Source organism: Pelecanus crispus, chromosome 8 (genome assembly GCF_030463565.1).
Source record: "Pelecanus crispus isolate bPelCri1 chromosome 8, bPelCri1.pri, whole genome shotgun sequence".
Lineage (NCBI taxonomy): Eukaryota > Metazoa > Chordata > Aves > Pelecaniformes > Pelecanidae > Pelecanus > Pelecanus crispus.
In genome coordinates, this window is record NC_134650.1 from 9,985,397 (window position 1) to 10,003,964 (window position 18,568).

General features: G+C 39.4%; 1 protein-coding gene across 15 annotated transcripts in view; it reads right to left on the reverse strand.

Moving 5' to 3' along the window:
* Nucleotides 1-18,568, reverse strand: part of EBF1 (EBF transcription factor 1) — a 281,895-nt gene that overhangs the window by 107,883 nt on the left and 155,444 nt on the right. The gene's annotated exons all lie outside the window — the stretch shown is intronic.

Genomic DNA, 18,568 nt, shown 5'->3' on the forward strand with positions numbered 1-18,568 from the left:
ACATGATCTAGGTTGGCTCTTCTGTCACTCCCCTGAAGGAAATTGAAAGGAACTCAAACACGAAGGCTTAGCAGTAGGATTTTCTTGCCATTGCCACAATAAATATGTCTGTGGAAGGAGAAAAAAATAGTTGGAAAGAAGACCTGCTGCATTCCTGATGCTGAAGAAAAGCTTGTTTGTTCCCAATACATTGGAGAAGTTGTTCAAGAACAGTTCATCCATGTGAAAATACGACAGCTGTCATGCTGCCAAGGTCAGCTAGACCAGTGGCTATCCAGAAAGTGAGTGCTGGTTATACAACTTAAACCTGGCTAGGGCAAACAAAATTGACAAAATGCACCTTTTCTGAGGTATAAATGCATTTGATAGAGGAGGGCAACTTTAGACTCCTGGATGAAACACAGCAGTAAGTATATGCGGGTTTGCAAAATTAGTAAAACTAAAACACATGGGCCAGTGCAGTAATTAGCAACTGTCCATCAGATAAAAGGATTGCATGCCCATTCTGTATGACATACCAATTCAGCAGAGTACTAAATATGTGCATAAATTTAAATACACAAGCAGTACTGATGGAGACAAAGGTACTACTCAGGTACTTCAGTACCTCGCAGAACCAGCTCTGCTGTCAGCCTATCTCCTTCCTTTTGTGGTCCTCCCAGCCAAAGAGGATGCTGGGGATGTGACACTATGAATACAGTCATCTCAAACAATATCTGATGGGTATTTTATTTCTGGTGAAAATTTGGCATATCAAGAAGTGCTGAAGCCAATATTGGGGTTAGTTCACAGGTCACCAAGAGGCAGACAGTGCATACACTTCAGCCGTTTCATTTGCTTCTTCAGGGTTTTCTACGCACTTTTCACTCACTTCTCTTTCTCGATCTGTAACTTCTACTGGACCTACTGGTAACTAGATCTAGTTAGGAATTTGCCACTAAAATAAAAATATAGAGGAAACACATTGTTTAATGCAATTTTATTTGGAAAAATAAATAACCAAAATGTAGAAATGTCCCTTTCGAAATTTCAGGACAAAGCTAATTTTTTCCCTTTCAAGTTGACTCTTCTAATCAAAATTCCTATTTTCCTTTGTAAAATTCTGAAGTTTTTTTTTAAATTAAGCTAAAATAAAGCATTTATTTTTTCTTTCCAACATTTGTAAAATTTACTTGAAGGGAGCACTTTTTTATTCCACTTGGCCAGAGAATAATTGTCAAAATAATGGAATTTTCTACACTATACAAAATCTGAGCTTAGCCCAGTTCTACTAACTACTGCAGAAAAAGGAAGGGGAAAAAATTCCTTAGCATGTAAGGTATGATGATTCTCATTTACTAACAACTCTGTGGTTGCAATGTTTTAGTTTTGGTTTTGGATTTTTTTTTTTTCTTGCAGACCTTTTCACATTCAACTAACCAGTCACGTCAGGTACCCTATTCACAAAAGAAAAATTGAGACTTACACTGATATTTACCAAGATGAGGCTGTGCATGGAAAACAAATATAGGCATGGGGAAAACCTCCTATTACCCACATGTTCACAGCTGGATTTTACTTGGCTCTTTAGTCAATAAACAGCAGTAGCTACCTTTTGTGGCATTTTTACAACAGGAAATTTATTCTGCAGAAGAGAAATTAAACACCAGATACAGCCATCTAACTCTCTTCTAAACATAACCTTCTTGAGTTGTCGAACATTCTAATTAAGAAAAAAAAAATCCTAGATCTGCTCTCCCTGGATCCAGTGTTCTCAGTGATTTAAAATGGAAGCAGAATCAGACCTGTATTTTGCATTTATGGGATGCTAAACAATTCACTCGGTTAAAACCAAAACCAAAAAAAAAAAAAAAACCGCCAAAACCAAAGGCCTGGAAAATTATTTTACTAGAAAATATGTATCTTCCTCCTGAACTGCAGAAAAGGTCCAAGAAAGGCAACATGACACAGAGAATAAGCCGTAAGCAGTCAGAGTCTATTGACTAAGATTCTTCAGGCGATGCCATAATAATAGAAACAGAATAGTCTACATTATTTTTGTGAACTTGCTCTGACTCCTGGAGCTAGCATTGCCAGGGGTTGCTGTTATCAATACAGTAAATATTCAGCTCAGCACAGCAAATAGCTGAGGAGGCACCCATATAATCACCAAATCAGAAGGTAGGACTGCCCAAAACAGCCTTAAATTACTCATTGCTCGCTTCAGCAAGTATTCCCAGTCACTTTCCTCAGGTCTGTGTGTTCTGCACAGTGAAGCACAGCATATCAATTTTTCATCTTGCATCTTCTGGACTTCTCTAGCTCTCTGATACTGAGTTATAATGCATCAGAGAAATTTAGAGTAGTTTGGGAAAGTGTGTTTGGCATTTCCTCCCATGAGTGAGTTAAAATCCCAGAGAGACTGTTTTGGTTTCTTCTCCCAGACTTTTAATAAGAAAAGAAAGAGATAACACCACCAAAAACCATCACAAAACAGAATTAAAAATAGTCCAGAGGCAGGTTTGAGTGCTCAGTTTTCTGTAATTTAATTTTGCCCCCAGGTCTGACTTTTTAATATTTTATTTTTCTTAAAGTAGTGAAAATCTGAATTTTCTTGTATTTCCTTACTTGTGCCCAGCTCCATTATCTAAAATGTTTATTAAATTTAAACTGCAGCTACCTTTCTATCACAAAAAAAAGTTGGAAGGAGTTTATGCCATCTGTGTACAGAGTATATGCAGTGTATTTGGTTTATGACAGCTAGATGCCAGATAACTGAACATACACACATCCTTTATATTACATTGACACAAACAGCATTGTGAGATAAGCGGTGGAGCGCACGTGCACCCATGCCCTGCGCACAGCTCCAGTTGTTAGCTTACACAGCGCAGAAGCCTCCCAGCTCTGCCTTTCTTTGCATGCTTCAAATCACAGACTATTCTTTATCAGCTGATGGGCCAGTGCTTTAGCTGAAATTGTGACAGACTTCCCAGCATTAGAGTGTTTTATTATCAAGTGAGTACAGTCACATAACCAACTGAATTTATCCTTATTCAGTTCAAAAAAAAAAAAATTGATCAATTTGTTTCAGTTTAACTACTGTTCCCTTCACTCTTTACCCATTTCACTCCTGTTTCACCCCTCAAATACTAGGATATAAAAGTGGCTTAACTATTTTTAATTTTTACTGAAGATGCTAGACTTCAGTCACTGGAAAAAGTATAAACCAGCCCTGCGGTCTTTCCTAGTTCACACAGTGCCATTGAATTAGCAGCCCTCCCAGTCATACTTTTGCTAAAAGAACCTCTGTTCAGTGTAAGTGATGACAGATAACAGCATTACTGTTATTGTAATATGATATCAGTATTCAGTTGCCTGCTACCTCAAGGTAAACTACTGTAACTTTAGCATGGTTACCAAAAAGCATCAGCAGTATCACAGTCACAGTATGTTGGACAGCAGTGTTAATCCAACCAGCTGAAGCTGCTCTTCTCACAGCAGGCATGGGACCCTAAAACTTGTCACCTTGAGCTGAGGGTGCTGATGAAATATTTCTTTCATCAGCTTACTGAGAAAGTTACAAAGATTCACATGGTAAATATTTCATGTGTGGGAAACACATTTCCCACCTTTCCCTGGATCAGGCACATGTAAATCACCCGCATGTAAATTTGTGTGCAGCCCGCCTGCATATACAATAATTAATGATTCCTCAAATAATGTGACACCAATAATATTCTTAAATAACATTGACGCACAGGTGCTATGATCCGAAGCTGCGAAATCCAGAGGGTCAGGCTATTTAAAGGACATGTGTGCGTGGTATACCTTCTGGCCAGAGTCTGAGCCTCTAAAGTGCTGAGAAAAGTTTCTGCACAAATAGAGGTGGAGTTCTACTCAAAACCCATCTGAACAGATGTATCTTTGAATGGTTAAGCTAGATGTAGACATTATGTTACAACGGTGTTCCCTCCCGAGCCCTCACTCAGAACCTGCTCTGTCTTGTTCTCAAGATTTTTTTTTTCCCCCCTTTTAATTGGAAGATGTTTAATGTTAAAAAAAGCCAGGAGGTCTGCTTAGACTGACATGGAAATGATTTTTGACCGGATTTATGTGCAGGACTCATGGTCTGAAGAGAGAGAAACGACAAAGAAAGATGCTGTTAGATCTCTTATTTACAATAACCTGTACTGTATGCCAATAATGAATCAGAAGCACACAAGAAATGGAGAAAGTGATTATTGAGTTCACTCATGTCTCAAAATCACTAAAAAAAAAAAAAAAATACACAATCCAAGGAGTTTCCAGCCCCAGAGAGATGTAACAGAAACTTAGCACACATGCTGAAGTGTGCCCAGGAGATGCTGACTCTGTGCAAACTCAGGGGCTCTCGGCTGCAGCTGCTTCACTGCCTCAGGATCATTGCCAGCAAGACAGGCATTGCAAGACCATGGGATTTACTGCTGGAATGACATCCCAGTCTCAACTTTTGCATCACTAAATCCTCAGCAGAACCGCAACAGCGATGCACAACTTAGAAACGCGACTGTAAATCTCTTGTTCACAGTCTTGCTATGAAGATGAGTGTAACTTACCTCACCCAACACAACCCATCTGAGTAATTACAGAGAAATATTTGGGAAGTGTCAATATGGTGAAAGATTGATTGCATCCCCTTCTAGGACAACTTATGCTTCAAAAAGCAAATGAAGTGTTTGCTTCAAGTAAAGTAGTAGCAGTGAAGGACCTTATGTGGTGGAGAAAAAAACCAGTAACGTAAAGTTATTAAGTTATTAAAAGCCAACTTTTAATAAGTTAAAAACAAAACCAAACTGGGAGAGTGACAAAGGAGTCAGTGACAAAGGACAATCTGACAGAGATTCTGCTGGGAGATGTGATTTTACTTTTTGTAATAACCTTCTTTGATTCTCTTGGGAAAAAACAAACAAACAAACAAACAAACAGTTAAAAGGAGCATTTTAAAGAAACTAGTAAGGGTGAGTCTAGAATTAGCTGCCCAGAAAAAAAAGAAAAAAAATATTGCAAATGTATATTTTTATTTATACAAGAAAAGATCAAGCACAAAAATGCTGTGGAAGAAAGTCAAGCACTGCCTTCAGCTTCTGCCCACAAAGCTGGACATTCCATCCAGGGGTGCCCATTGTTTCATGATATTTAAGAGAATAAAGCCCTTGCTTCCTTTGCAGCAGGAAGCTCTGGCAATGAGGATGGGAACTGGAGTATAGTTGCTATTTTGAGTGCTGGAAGGAAGCAAAGAGCTGTTTTGTGGAAAGGCGGAGGCACTCTGTTTGAGCTGTGCATGTGGTGGTTCAACAAGAGGAGATATTCCAGGGGTGTTTGAAGGGGATCCTGAACCGGCTCTAGGTATAAAATGTTGCAGAATTTTTTTTGTGTGTATGGGCAAGCAACTTAGACACTGTAAAATTCATTGTAAGTCACCACAGAAGGGGAGAACTGAAAGAGAATGCGGAAAAGAGAGTCTTTGATGTGATGGTGAAGAGGATCACGCTATATGTAATGCTGGAGATGTCATCCATAAATATTGCATGGGTGCACTATCTTTAACATGACAATGAAAGAGCTTAATTAATCTCAGAAATAATGACATCTGCAGCAGACATGTAGAATCAATTCATATCTGCTTATATCACAAGTTTTGGATTAAGTACTTCAGAGCTTTTCTTAAAGCCATGGGCCTTGAATATGTAGGAAAAATACTTCTGCTGATGCCCTCTTCTGTGTCAGAGAGATGTGGAAAAGGTGTTATAGCCTATAGCTACAAAGTTATCTTTTGCACCCATCCAGAAAGGTGATGCAGCTAACGAGTATTTTCTTCTGCCCTTGAAGCCGAATATCCATTGAGGGTACCCAAGCTGAAGGACAAAACCACATGTCCCAAAACTGGAGTAGAATTCAGATCAGGATGCTGGTTACAAGTTATAACTGGAGCAAGGTAAGGACATGAGTTGTCTGTAATAAAATACATTACGCTCATGCTACTGTGTACTTCGTTGGCTGGAATTATGAGAAACAGCATATTTAGCATAGAGTTCAATGGACCAAAGACATTGTAAGGACAGAGGCACCACATTAGATACCCTTCATAAGGGAGCAGGAACAATGTACTTTATTGTCTTTGGAGAGAAGGTGACCTCTGTTAGCAGTTACAGACATCTTCCATGGGTGTTAAAACATAGTCAAGAGTTGGGATCGCTCCTGTATTTCTGGATGTCCAGCTGTGTCACCGAGATGCCTTTCTGTGTGAAAGCAAGGGTGATACCTGTGATCAATAGGATTCACATCCACAAAACACAGAGTATGAGGGTTTCCAAAGTCCTATATAAGTACTCCATAATTATTATTTTTCTGTATCACTGTAGAGGAGTAAGGACAGCATCAGTGATGGAAAAAAGGTTTACAATGAGCAGTTAAGTAACCTTGCCAGACAGTCAGGGCAGAAAGGTTCTTGTTCATCTACATCATACCAATGAAAGTCACAATTAATTCAATGGACTAGGAAATGCTTGCAACTTAACAACCTTTTAGCCTCTAACTCTATTTTATGTTCTACTGTTCTTTCGAGAACAATTGTGCTGGCAACTGGCAAAGAGTAAGGAGGATCAGCAAAAACTTACAGCTGCCTCCCTCTAGCACCCCCCTGGAAAAAAAATAATTCCTTGTTAATGTAAACATAGCTAACAAATCTCACCCAAAATCTTTCTAACTAGACAGTGGCTTAAAATCATCAAGAACTCTACATGAGTACTGGATATTAATCATTCTTTTTTCACTCAATTCTGTAGCTCTGACAAAGTTCCACTAAAGACCTAATTGTATAATAATGAACTTAAATGTTGAAACACATTATCCTTTCTATAATATATACATATCACTAATGAAAAGTCTGAAATCCTGTAAGATGATTGGCTAAACAATGTGCACCTAGATGACAAGATCAGATTCGGATCTCAGAGTTATTAATATAAACCTAGAGAAAACATGAATTTTCATCTTCTCTAGTGAGTTGAGACTCCAGGCCCAGAGTTAACTGATACAGGAAATAAAAACACAGCCATACGCCCAAAGGCTTGATGAACCTCATTTGCTGAGCATACAATATCAAGTTTTAAAACCCTGCTTAATCTCCAAATAAAAATTAAGAGGGAGTTTGAAGAAATACTGTGCAGTGCCAACGACAAACTTAGCAGCAGACATGCGTTAGACAACATGCTAAAATACCCTCACATCAACTTGTCAACAATAACCACCAACTAACAGACAACCCTGACAAAACAATACTCAGAGCTTGATTCAAAATGAAGAGGAAAATACAGTTAAAGGTACATTATCTAAACAAGTTGTATGTGACTTTGGTGTCTATTAAATGAAATAACATTACTCCAAGTTCGAAAGTATGAATCATTCTGATTACAACCGTATGACCAAGCTTCTACTCTCAAAAGTTTTCTTCCACCGTGCAGAATAACTACAAGAAGTGCAAAATAAAATGCACTGTTCCTGCCCCTGCAATGAAGCTTTTCTGCCATCCTGAAGCTGCAGTGTTACCTATCTACAGCCAGATTTAGCTTTGGCACCTTCCGAGTCCTCCACCAACTTTTTGCACAGAGTAAGTTCACAGATATAGACAGGCAGGTTTGGCTCACTGTATTTAGGAGAGCATGAAGATCTCTTCATCTAAAAGATTCCTGATGCTCAGTACAAGCAGCTAGCTGGAACTAGCAAGGACACTGAGGAGAAAACTTTCATCCTTGCAGTAAGTATCTTGGGACTTGTTATGACTACAGGTGGCCAGACACTTGACTTTGAGTCTCTCCTGAAAGACAGCACCTCCAGCAATGCAGTACTCCCTAGTGTGACACCTCTTCAGTAGCATCTAAAAGGGAAGCGTACCTCCTACTGAGTCACCAAACACTGCTTCCCACAGTAGTGAGAGGCTTTTCCTTAGAGGACTCTTCTTTTAAAATAAAAATTGCCTGCCTAGTGATGCAATGCCAATAAGTGCATGTGCTTTTGTTTTTGTATATTCTGAAGGTTGCTTTTAAAAAATGGGTTTCATTACATAACAGGTTACAGTCAAGTGACACGTCACAAGTTTTGAACTGGCATAATTTTTTTGCAACTGGACGTGGTTGTCTTGATCTCCATCCAGTCATTTAGCAGGCACATTCTAGTGTTCACCTACATGTCCCTTTCAAAGCAAGAGATGAATACACTCTGCATTCCTTGGTAACAGGTTTAGGTTATTTTTTAAATCCCACTTCTAATGATCACAAAATAATGAAACAAAAACTTAATTTTCTTTAGTCAGAGGAATCTTTGTATTGAATGGTAGGCAATAATGCATTTGAGGTACAGAAACCAAGAATGAAAGCAGAGCTGGCAGAACACTCACAGAAATGTCTTGCCTTCATCCCATCATGCTTTTAAGATGTCCAGGCAGAAAATTTTCTGGAATTTTAAATATGTTAATAGTTCAAAGTACTGATGACTCCAAGCCAAAACCCCAAATTGGAAAGTTCCTGAGCTCTGGGCAACATTCAGTCTGCAGTTGTAAAACAGTGAAACAAATTCAGACAGAAACTTGCACACCTTTTGTGTGTTTCTAATCTGAGGTTGGCACCTGACCAGAAATAACCAGTTCAGACCCCATCTTGGAGACCTGACCTCAGGACCAAGAAGTCTCTAGAATAAAATGTCTTCCTGAAATGTGAGAGAGGCTGGTTTCTCTCTTGTTCACTGTCTTTTTCCAAACTATCTCCACCCATTACTTCTTAAAGGACATTGGCAAATGGTACCCCTTAGGCTGTATAAATCTCTGCAGAAGGAATGGCATAATTTTTCTCCCATCACAAACCTTCCAGTCTAGTATTTGACAGCCTAGATCAGGTGCTGTCCAAACATTTATTAAAACATTTTAAATGATGAATATATCCAATTATTACTATTAATGCAGCTAATACTGACTAATGAGGGGGAAACATACTAGCTTGTGTCCCGCAATTCATTACCCCTGCCTTGTCAACAATTCAAAGCCCAAAACCTAATCATCCATACCGGGCCCTGTTATATTTCACACGTCACATTTAATAAGTCACTCAGTGCCTATAAATTAATGTAACATGTCGGCGTTTATGAGTGCGGCTTTGTCGCTGTTAACAAATGATGTGCTGGCCTGGTCTGCTGCAGCTCAGCAGTGACGAATGATGGAGGATGATTTCTCTCCAAACTATAAACTACACACTGGGGACCAGCGCAACACATAGATACACGTATACACATGGGCACATGTGTGCGCACACATGTACACACATACTGTGTATGGAAATGGTATATAATACAAAGAACATGCACCTGCATATGCTTTTATAGGTGTATTTCATACATTTTGACACAGAATATTTTTCAGTCCAGTCATTATATTTTATCAACATATATCATACCTATTCATACATGCACATATACGCACACTAGATACCATACAGTATTATAGGAATGTATATACAACTCTTCAGCAAGTTTACGAAAAACACATCTACTGTATGTATCATGCTACAATTTCATTTGCACTAGTTCAAGCCAACCAAGTTTACAGAACAATACTACATACAGGTGGGGCCAAGCCAGATTTACAATTAGTCTGAACACCTGTAATATTTCCATGCTTACTGCTTCCATAGCCAACCACAGCCTGAAAGAGAAATGAAACACCGTAGACTTGTACTGCAAAGTGTGATGCTAAATTGCAGGTGACTGGCACAGCACCAATAGTTTCTTTTCTTTTTCTTGAGCAAAACTGATTTTTTTAAGGTATGAATAATATATAACTTAAGAACTTAAAGCCACACAGTACATGAAGGAAAAATGTACATGTGATATACATGCACTTTTTAACACGCTTCTTCCTATTTTCCTGCAAGAAGTGTAAGCATTGGAAAGCAACAGGGAAAATGTCGTCATCTTTTTGGTTACTTTGGTTACAGCTGTGGCGGGTTCAGGATTGATGAAAGACATCTGGATCTACATAAGGCTGCATTAAGTACTATATGCAGTAATAAAACTGCATGTTGCAAATGCACACTGTGGCCAGGAGGGAAGTTGTCACTAGAAGCAGCTTTTATAGAGCTCAACTGGTTTGTCAGCAGCAGAGGAAGATGACAGATAAGGAAAGGACCTCTGAGAGCTGAGCTCTTAGTCCCTAGGAAAGCTGAATCTTACCAAACCACAGACCAAGACCCCAGTTTTGGCTTTGTAACAAAGCTTTCCCAATGGTAATGCCAGTTTTACCCTTCTGTTCTCTTTTACATCAATGATGTATCCTGTGTTACAGCAACAGATTCCTTATCAAACAAAATGTATTCAAATACATGCAATAATTTGAAAAGTTTAACTGAGATGTGAATGCATTGGTGATGAGCCCACAGCCAATCTTGGGAGTGATAGATCTGACTGAATTTTCTGGGTACTTTTTTGCCTCTGTTGGGAAATGACAGTCTGTAAAAGAGAAACTCTTGTGGGAAAGAGTCATGTCTGAGGGTCTCCCAGTATGAAAAGAATATTCAGAGAAAAACCTTCAGTGTGTCAAAACATCATCTTCAGATAGTTTAGGAATTAAAAGCATCCTTTCCTGGTAAAATACAAATCTTGCTTGCAAATTTTAACTAAGGTAAAAAAAGTTAGAAATACATTTAAAAGGTTGACATGGAAATGAAAGCATTTTTACTCACAAGTTTCCCTTTTTTCTTGGACCCTTGACTCACAAATAGCATAGTGATTCTGGTTGTGGGTTTGTTTGGTTTTTGTTTTTTTTTTAATCCTGGTTTCAAACCAGAAAACTCTTGAAAGGCCTCTGGACCTGAAGAAAGGTTTCTTGCATATGTCTAGCAAAAACCCCACAGACATTTGCCCTGTGACCCCCTGGGACTCAAGTCACTGAAGCTAAGCCTGTCTCTGAGGGAGCATCACACTTCTGGCAACACTGTGACATGGGAATCCCTCCACAGCTACATTGCACTGAATTTGGGACAAGTCACAGGTACTGAAATTTATATTCACTTCTTAGGAGCAAACAGCAAAGAACACACAGAGTGGTGCTGACACCACTAAGATCCCCTCTGCCAGCTGGGGCTGGGAGACCTTCCCAAGCCTCTCGCCCAGGCAGTGCAGACAGAGGTGGGCTTCTCTGGAGGCCAGTTCTGGGCAGGAGCCCAGCCCACGTGCTCTGAATTCTCTTTGGAAAAAGTTTGTCTTTCCATAGCCTCTGTGGAGGGTGGCCAGCTTCCCGATTTGGGCTTTTCCACTGCGATCCAGGGCTAAGTTGTGCAAATACCCCCTTGAAAGATGCTTTCTTATACAATGGGAAATTTTAACCTTTCTATAAATACTATCTCAGAAATGTATATACTTAAACAGTGTTCAAAACACCTTAGGTTTCAGCCACTGACAAAGGTTTGCTCTTCGCTTAATGTCAGCAGCCATGTCCTATTGAAGCAGCAATACTGAACAACAGTGCAGCAAAAAGTCATACTTATTTTCCAAAACCAATCCACTCTGGAAGGGCCATCCAATAGTTAAAGTACTAGACCAGAACACAGAAGACCTAGATTTGTATCTCTGCTTGGCATACTTTGTAAGCTGGCAAGTCACTTTTAGGCTGCTAAAGATGCAATTAAGCCCTCTTGAAAGTCCTACTGCACATTTTACTGCATCTTTAGAAGTCAAAACACCTTCAAAAATCTAGCTTTAAATCTCTCTGTGTCTCCTTTTCCCGTCTTTAAAATAGGGATCATGACACTTCCCTAGCACACAGGTACTGTAAGGATAAAGACAAAGACACTTTCTAAAAGGTGTCACATATATCTAGGATTGTCTCATGTATTGTTGGCATAAAAAAAAGTCTTAGATATTTTTAAAGACTTCTGATATGTAAAGGGGGAAACGATGTAGGATTTAATAGACTTTTCTTTAAACATCTCTAAGAAAATTATTCAGTACAGTCAGTATTGGTGGAAGAAGCACACTTACCAATTTGTTTTTCTAGGTTGTGTACAGGGTTTTTTTTCTTTTTTGGTACTTCATACCTTTGGACTAATAGATATGGTAAAATTTTGTTGAAAGGCTTGAGCATCACTGCTCCTAGACTCTCCATAATTGGGCACTACCCTGTGCTGAAGGAAACTGTTTCGGAGTACAGTCTGGGGTCAGCCACAGCACGGCAGCGTGCGGTGCATAACAGCAAAGGCTACTTGACCAATTAAAGCTAAATGATGCCTTGGTGTCCCAGCAGCCTGCCATTTGCACAATGTTAAAAGGTTATAAAGACCCTGAAAACCCAGGACCACATTCCAGCCAAGCAATACAGAGACCTCTTAATAGAGAGAATATGGAAGGGCAAAAACCAAGACCCCCAAGATATTTAATATTTTAACAATTTCACTAAAGAAAATTTATTTGGTAATTGGCTACTAAAATGCATGTTATTTTTCCGTAAAAGCCATATTGTATTTCCAGCACTTAACTCAGAAATTATATGGTGCAAACCCTTCCTCCAAATAACTCTGTGACAACACCTAGGCAAGCAGAAGTTGAGACCATTATTCCTGACCAAAAACAAATTGAGCAGCTCAGCTGTACGGCAACCCCATCACTTTTTTTTTTTTAATCCCATTCTCCTCAGTGTCCTGTCATTCATTTACCATCTCTAGTCCTTTCAATCATAAATTTTGTGGGGCAATACTATATTTGTACAGAAATCTGACCTACCAGAGGCCTCCAGGTACTACTGCAAAATACACAATATATAAGAACAAACTTCATCTTTTTTTTTTTTTTCCTTACATACACATTCAGCTATCAATAGGCAGGAAGAAAAACAAAAAGTGAGCTGAGTGGCTAACAGGAAAGCTTAGTAACATACGCATGCCACAGCAATCACACTTAGCTCCGAAAACTTAGAAAACTCCAATGAGAAAGGTAGAGACTTTGCAATAAGGCTACCACACCGGCACTGCTGAAGAAAGCTTTAAAAAAAAAAAAAAAAAGGAAAAAAGCAGAATTACCCTGTTGCAAGGGATTCATGGAATCTCTGAAATCTTGAAGAAAAGAAATCTGCATGACAATAACATTGTTTCCTTCTCTGAGGGACCCACAGGGCTCACAAAATCGTACAGAAAAAACCACAGCTCTTTTCAATTCAGCCCATTACATAGAATGGTGAATGTCGCAAGGTTTATTTTATAATGATTTATTATCAAGAAAAATAAGGGCTCAGGCAGAGACATATTTTCTCAAGAATTTATTGTTCACCAAAATGGTTTGTTTTGCAGAAACATTTCTTTTTGCTCTATTTTTTTCTGGCAGTTCCTTTTGGCTTCATCCTAGAGCTGCCTTCATCCATACTTTGCTTTGCTTTGCGAGAGGCAAATTTTAAATCTTCACCTGTTCTGCTACCTGCTGCTCTCAGACTTCCCCTGAACAGGGATGCTGCATCTGTAATCACTGCTAAGCCACCACCTTTTCCTCCTTGCACAATACCTGTCTGGCTCTTCCCTTCTGAAACATCAGACGTCACTCAGACCTCTGGAGAGCCAAAAAGAGAGCAAAGCACTGCCCATACAAGACTCAGTCCACTGCCACCAGAGACAGAAGCACATGCCTGAATCCCACCGTGAGGATCTCCTTTGCTGAGCTATGCTAGCAAAGTCACTGCTGGGGAGTACCCAAGCGGCCTGGGAGGACTGGAGCAGCCCCAGCCCATCAGCTGGAGCAGAGGCTGGTGCTGGTGTTTGGGAACTGGCTCCCTGAGGGAAAGAGGCAAGCAGAAACTCAGCTGGAGGAACATCCTTCCTAATCCCTGTGCGAGCAACGAAATGAGCTGCACTGAAATGAAGGGCTTTAACCAGCTCTCCTTACCACCTGCCTGCATGAACTAGCATCTCTACAAAAACCCCGGCTACGTGTGTTTTGCATGATCCTGTGCTATTTCAGTGCCACCAAGGACTTCAGCAGTCTGCCCTTCCTATGTGTTCCTATTGCACTTCCTTATTATAGCAGAGGGGACAATTTATATTCTTTATATACTTAGTCCCTATAGCCATCATGCCAGTTAAGGAAATGCCAATATTCTTTTTTCATAGGAAAGGAAAATAAGTGATTTCACAAGGCCATGCAAAAGTTTTTGGGAAAAGAAGGGAAGGTATTCCAGTGCATGGACCAGTACTCTGGCTCTGCTAGTTGAGTTTCTGAATTTCTATTCCAGTAATTATTTCTTTTAATTAGAAAAGCAGAAGGATTAGAAGATTAAAATAAAGTCTACCTCAGCTGCATTTTCTACCTATAACTAGCACTCCGTTCAGAAAGTAGATAAACCAAAAACTGAGCAGGGGAAGAAAACTCCAAGTGCATTGTATGCCCAAGCTAACCTGATGCAATTCCACATATTCACTAAAAAAATAAAGTCAAAAGTAGGTCAGAAAAGCTGACAGGATTAATCACAGAAAAGATGAATAGGAAATCTGATGGAAATAAGATCACTTTTCATGATGAATTCATAGTCAGTGTTTAATTGAGTACAATGAGCTTGAAAATGCACTGGGTGAATGTCTGCATTAGCTGGACTGCTGAATGTTTGTTAGCTGTTAAGATACACAAACTGATCAATAGTGTAAAACAAAGGAGCTCAGGTATGCATGTGTACTCACACATCACTTCAATAAATTATCCTGGGTGTTACAACTGGGGGAAGGGGAGGGGGCTGGATTTAGAACAATCATTTTGGGATCAAGAGCTAAATCATTTCAACCACATCTTGATTTCTGCAAAACTCGGCAGGAATTATGAGGCTTAACAGCATCTCAACAATTAGCATATTATAAATACAAAAATGATATATTAAAGCGAGAGGAGAAAAAGGCCAGCATTTTACACCTACAGTAATATAATTCCACTACTTAATGCAAAGTAACAGGCATTAGAGTGTTTGGGATCCTCTTGTATAGCGTTATCTGCTCTATCTGTAAATGAGACTATGTGAACAGTACAACCTATAAATAATTCAAGGCCTGAGATGGCAATTATAGAACCATGCACAACCAGCATGAATATTTTATGAAGGCTAAAACAGCCCTCAGAATGAATCATGGATAGATGAACACACACACATACACACACACTCAGCTGTTGGCCAAGTATTGCTTCCAGACATGGCTTATATCTGATCCTTAGTACATCTAAAAAGAAATTTCCTGAACACAAAAGTCAGAAGTTACAACTGTATTTTTATATATTAAAAGATATTAAAAAAAATAAAGTGACTGTAGAAAAAAATGTTATATTGGTGAAGGAAAATGTTTGTTTCTTTCCAAAGATTCTGGTAGGAATTCTAAACAACTTTTTCCTATGCACAAAATGTGGCTGACAAAAGCAAACTATGATGTACCAAATAAGGGCTTGCAAGGGCTGTGCAGTACATTGCTCTACAAAATCTGCCCCTAAAGAAGGACTTGCCTACATGGACATATTTACCAGTAGAGATATACTGGTATAACTTCCCATATGGGCACTATTATTGCAGCACAAGAGCATTCACATGGGAGTTACAGCAGTATAACTACTCCAGCATAATTATACGGGTATAATTATGCCAGTAAATTTCCCTGTATTAGCAAGCCCAGAGAAAACCTCCCTGTAAGGAGCGTGGTACTGCTGCATCCTACCCCAGAGCACAGCCAACGGGCCTGCAGCAAAATACAACTCAGAGCAGAGATCCCCAAATCCTGCTCCCAAGCCAGGGTGCTCAGTGGCACGTGAGTACATTAATAACACGGTAGCAGAAAAAAACCAACCAAAAAAATCTTCCACATGCATATCATGCATATAAAGACATGTATGTGTACACGTACAGACTATAGATATATTTATACTGTATATAAATATAGTATATATAAATATACATACATTTATTTATATGGATTTACATTTTAGAACATATGTGTTATAAACACTGTCTGATTAGTCCACAGATCACCTCTTTGAAATGAGGATGTATAATTTCTCCCATTCTCTGACTGTAAAACTAAAATACACAGTAAAAACACCACCAGCTATTAAAAGAAACTGGGCTGGAACATGAGTGACCATCAGATAACTCTTCTATGCCAAATATAAACAGATCTTCGATAGCTTGAAGATTTCACATGCGCGAATATACTGATGAGACTGGATTTAGGTAGACGGCAGTCTACACGCATGCTTGAGAAATAAATATTAAGACCGAAAACAGAAAAATGATGGGGCTAAGGAAGCAGCATCAGACATTTCTTACTAATCTTAATACATTTTTGCCCTTTTTTTTTTTAAACTCTAATTGGGTCTTTCATTTGCATCTAAAAAAGGATCTTTTAAGGCTACAATTTAAAACGATGTATTGCAGACAGGCTGCCGAGTCCTCCTGCAAGGATGTGCCCATGAATAGGGTCACAGTGTCACAGACAGCACAGAGAGCACGAACTCACCCATCTCACTGCCTTTTCCTGCACGACCCCTATAATTTTGTGGGTTTGGCAAACACAAGGGGCAATTGTGTCAGCCAGGGTCAAGCTGCCATTGTGGGGGGTTTGTGGGCAGGATTGGTATCTGAGGGAGAGGGGTTGTGTCATGCTGGGTCAAGATACTGTAATTGTGGGTGCCAATTTGGCAGCTACTAGGTGGGTTGCAGTTGTTTTCCAGAGAGGGAAGAGAGGAGCATACAGGCGGCTCTGGAAGATATAGTTTGAATTGAAGCTGTTTCTAGAAGGTTTGGCACTGAGAAGAAAGTGAAGTTAGTTCAAGGAAGTGGGGAGATTGCAGAGGCACAAAGCATCTGGGAGCTGGAATGGTTTAGGATATCTGTAGGGGTTGATGCAGCCTCCAAAGGGATTGGTACCTTCAGCATCCTTTATCGCCATGAGTATAATATCTTACTCAGCAAATAGGTCCATTTTCTCCAGCAGAAGCTGGAAAACAACACATCCCTCAGTGCGTATGCCCCTGAGAAACTGGCATATTGGGGGAGAGGTTTCGCAAGTGGGTTTTACAGCCTAATTCTGCTTTGCTTGCAACAACCTCCTAACTCAGCCTTTTTTCTCTCACCTGCCAATGCATTTGGAGATGCTGAATTGTGCGTCAAACTGTAACTTGAACATGATCAAACTCCTGGTACATATGGATCCAGCAAAGCAGAACTGTGGAGTTTGTTTTGTCTCATTTAAAGGCAGCGAATAAAAAGAAAAAATCATGAACAGAAACGCATACCTTGAGACCACAAGTCCAAAGGAAATACTCTGCTAATTGCAAGGGTGTATTAAAGTCATGAACTAAGTAAACTAATTTGCTCTTGGCATACTTTCTATACCTCCCAGGTTTCTGTTTGGAACCTCTGTTTAGACATTTCACAATCTAAATCTGGTAAAGTCTGAAAAAGGTCTTCAGAAGAAGGGGAAAAAAACCCAGGCAACTGGTGTAATAAGCAGCTTTTGGAACTTGATCTGGCTTTCTATTAATTTGAAATATAGATTTGATTTCTAACTCAAAAGAATCTGAATGGTTAATCTTTTATTTTCATTATTTTGACATTTCTGTTTACCTTTTAGAAATGCTATCAGAGGCACAATGTGGCATTAGAAAGCTAAATGCTAACACATGGAGTGCTCTACAACTGCAAAAATTTCTCTCATACTTTTGCAAATACCACAGCCAAAATCAACAGTACAAGTTTGATTTTCTTCATCATGAATTGACAGCTTATTTATCTCTAAGGAAGAACTTTCTAAACCCCTTAAGCTTCCAAACAACTGAGGAAGGATTCTGCTGACTATTTAAAAATATTGGTGCCTCATAAAATTATAAGCTAAATTATTCCATTCTTTGTGTGTTCCTTCCAAAAGAAAAGAAGCATGCACTATGAATTGCAACAGACTGCATGAAAACGAAAGTCAAAAGACTGATCTGCCAAAAAACTTTCTTATTAGCAGGGCATCTTTCATCTGATATTAAACCTGTGTTTATCGGTACCATGCATAAAGTCCAGCTAAACAGTCTTCATGGTATCAGCTGATCTTAAATACACATAGACCTTTAGACACTTGGTCAAGTCTCATTAAAGTCAAAGTTTAACACATGCTTCAGTATGTGCAGAACAATGATGGATTTGCATTAAATGCTCAATTGCTTTCTTGAATTATGGCCTTAACCACTTCATACTCCACTGAAGGTAAACATGATCCTCCTCATAATGCTGGATAATGCCAATGCTTTATTACAGCAATGAGAGCACAGGCATTGCCAAATTGCCATTGCCTGCAGCAGAAAGGGTTTCTGGTGACTGTTAGGCAGAGTGAGATGGTACATAAATACTGTCCCAGAGCTGTACAGGAGAGAATATAACCCTGCTGCTGCAGTGCCCGACTAAAGCAAACCTGGACTCCGTCAGCCGCTAGCAGTGCATCAGCATCTCCCACAAACGCTGCCTTCCAGTGAGCTAACTGCTTGTTTGCAGTAGAGACTTTAAATC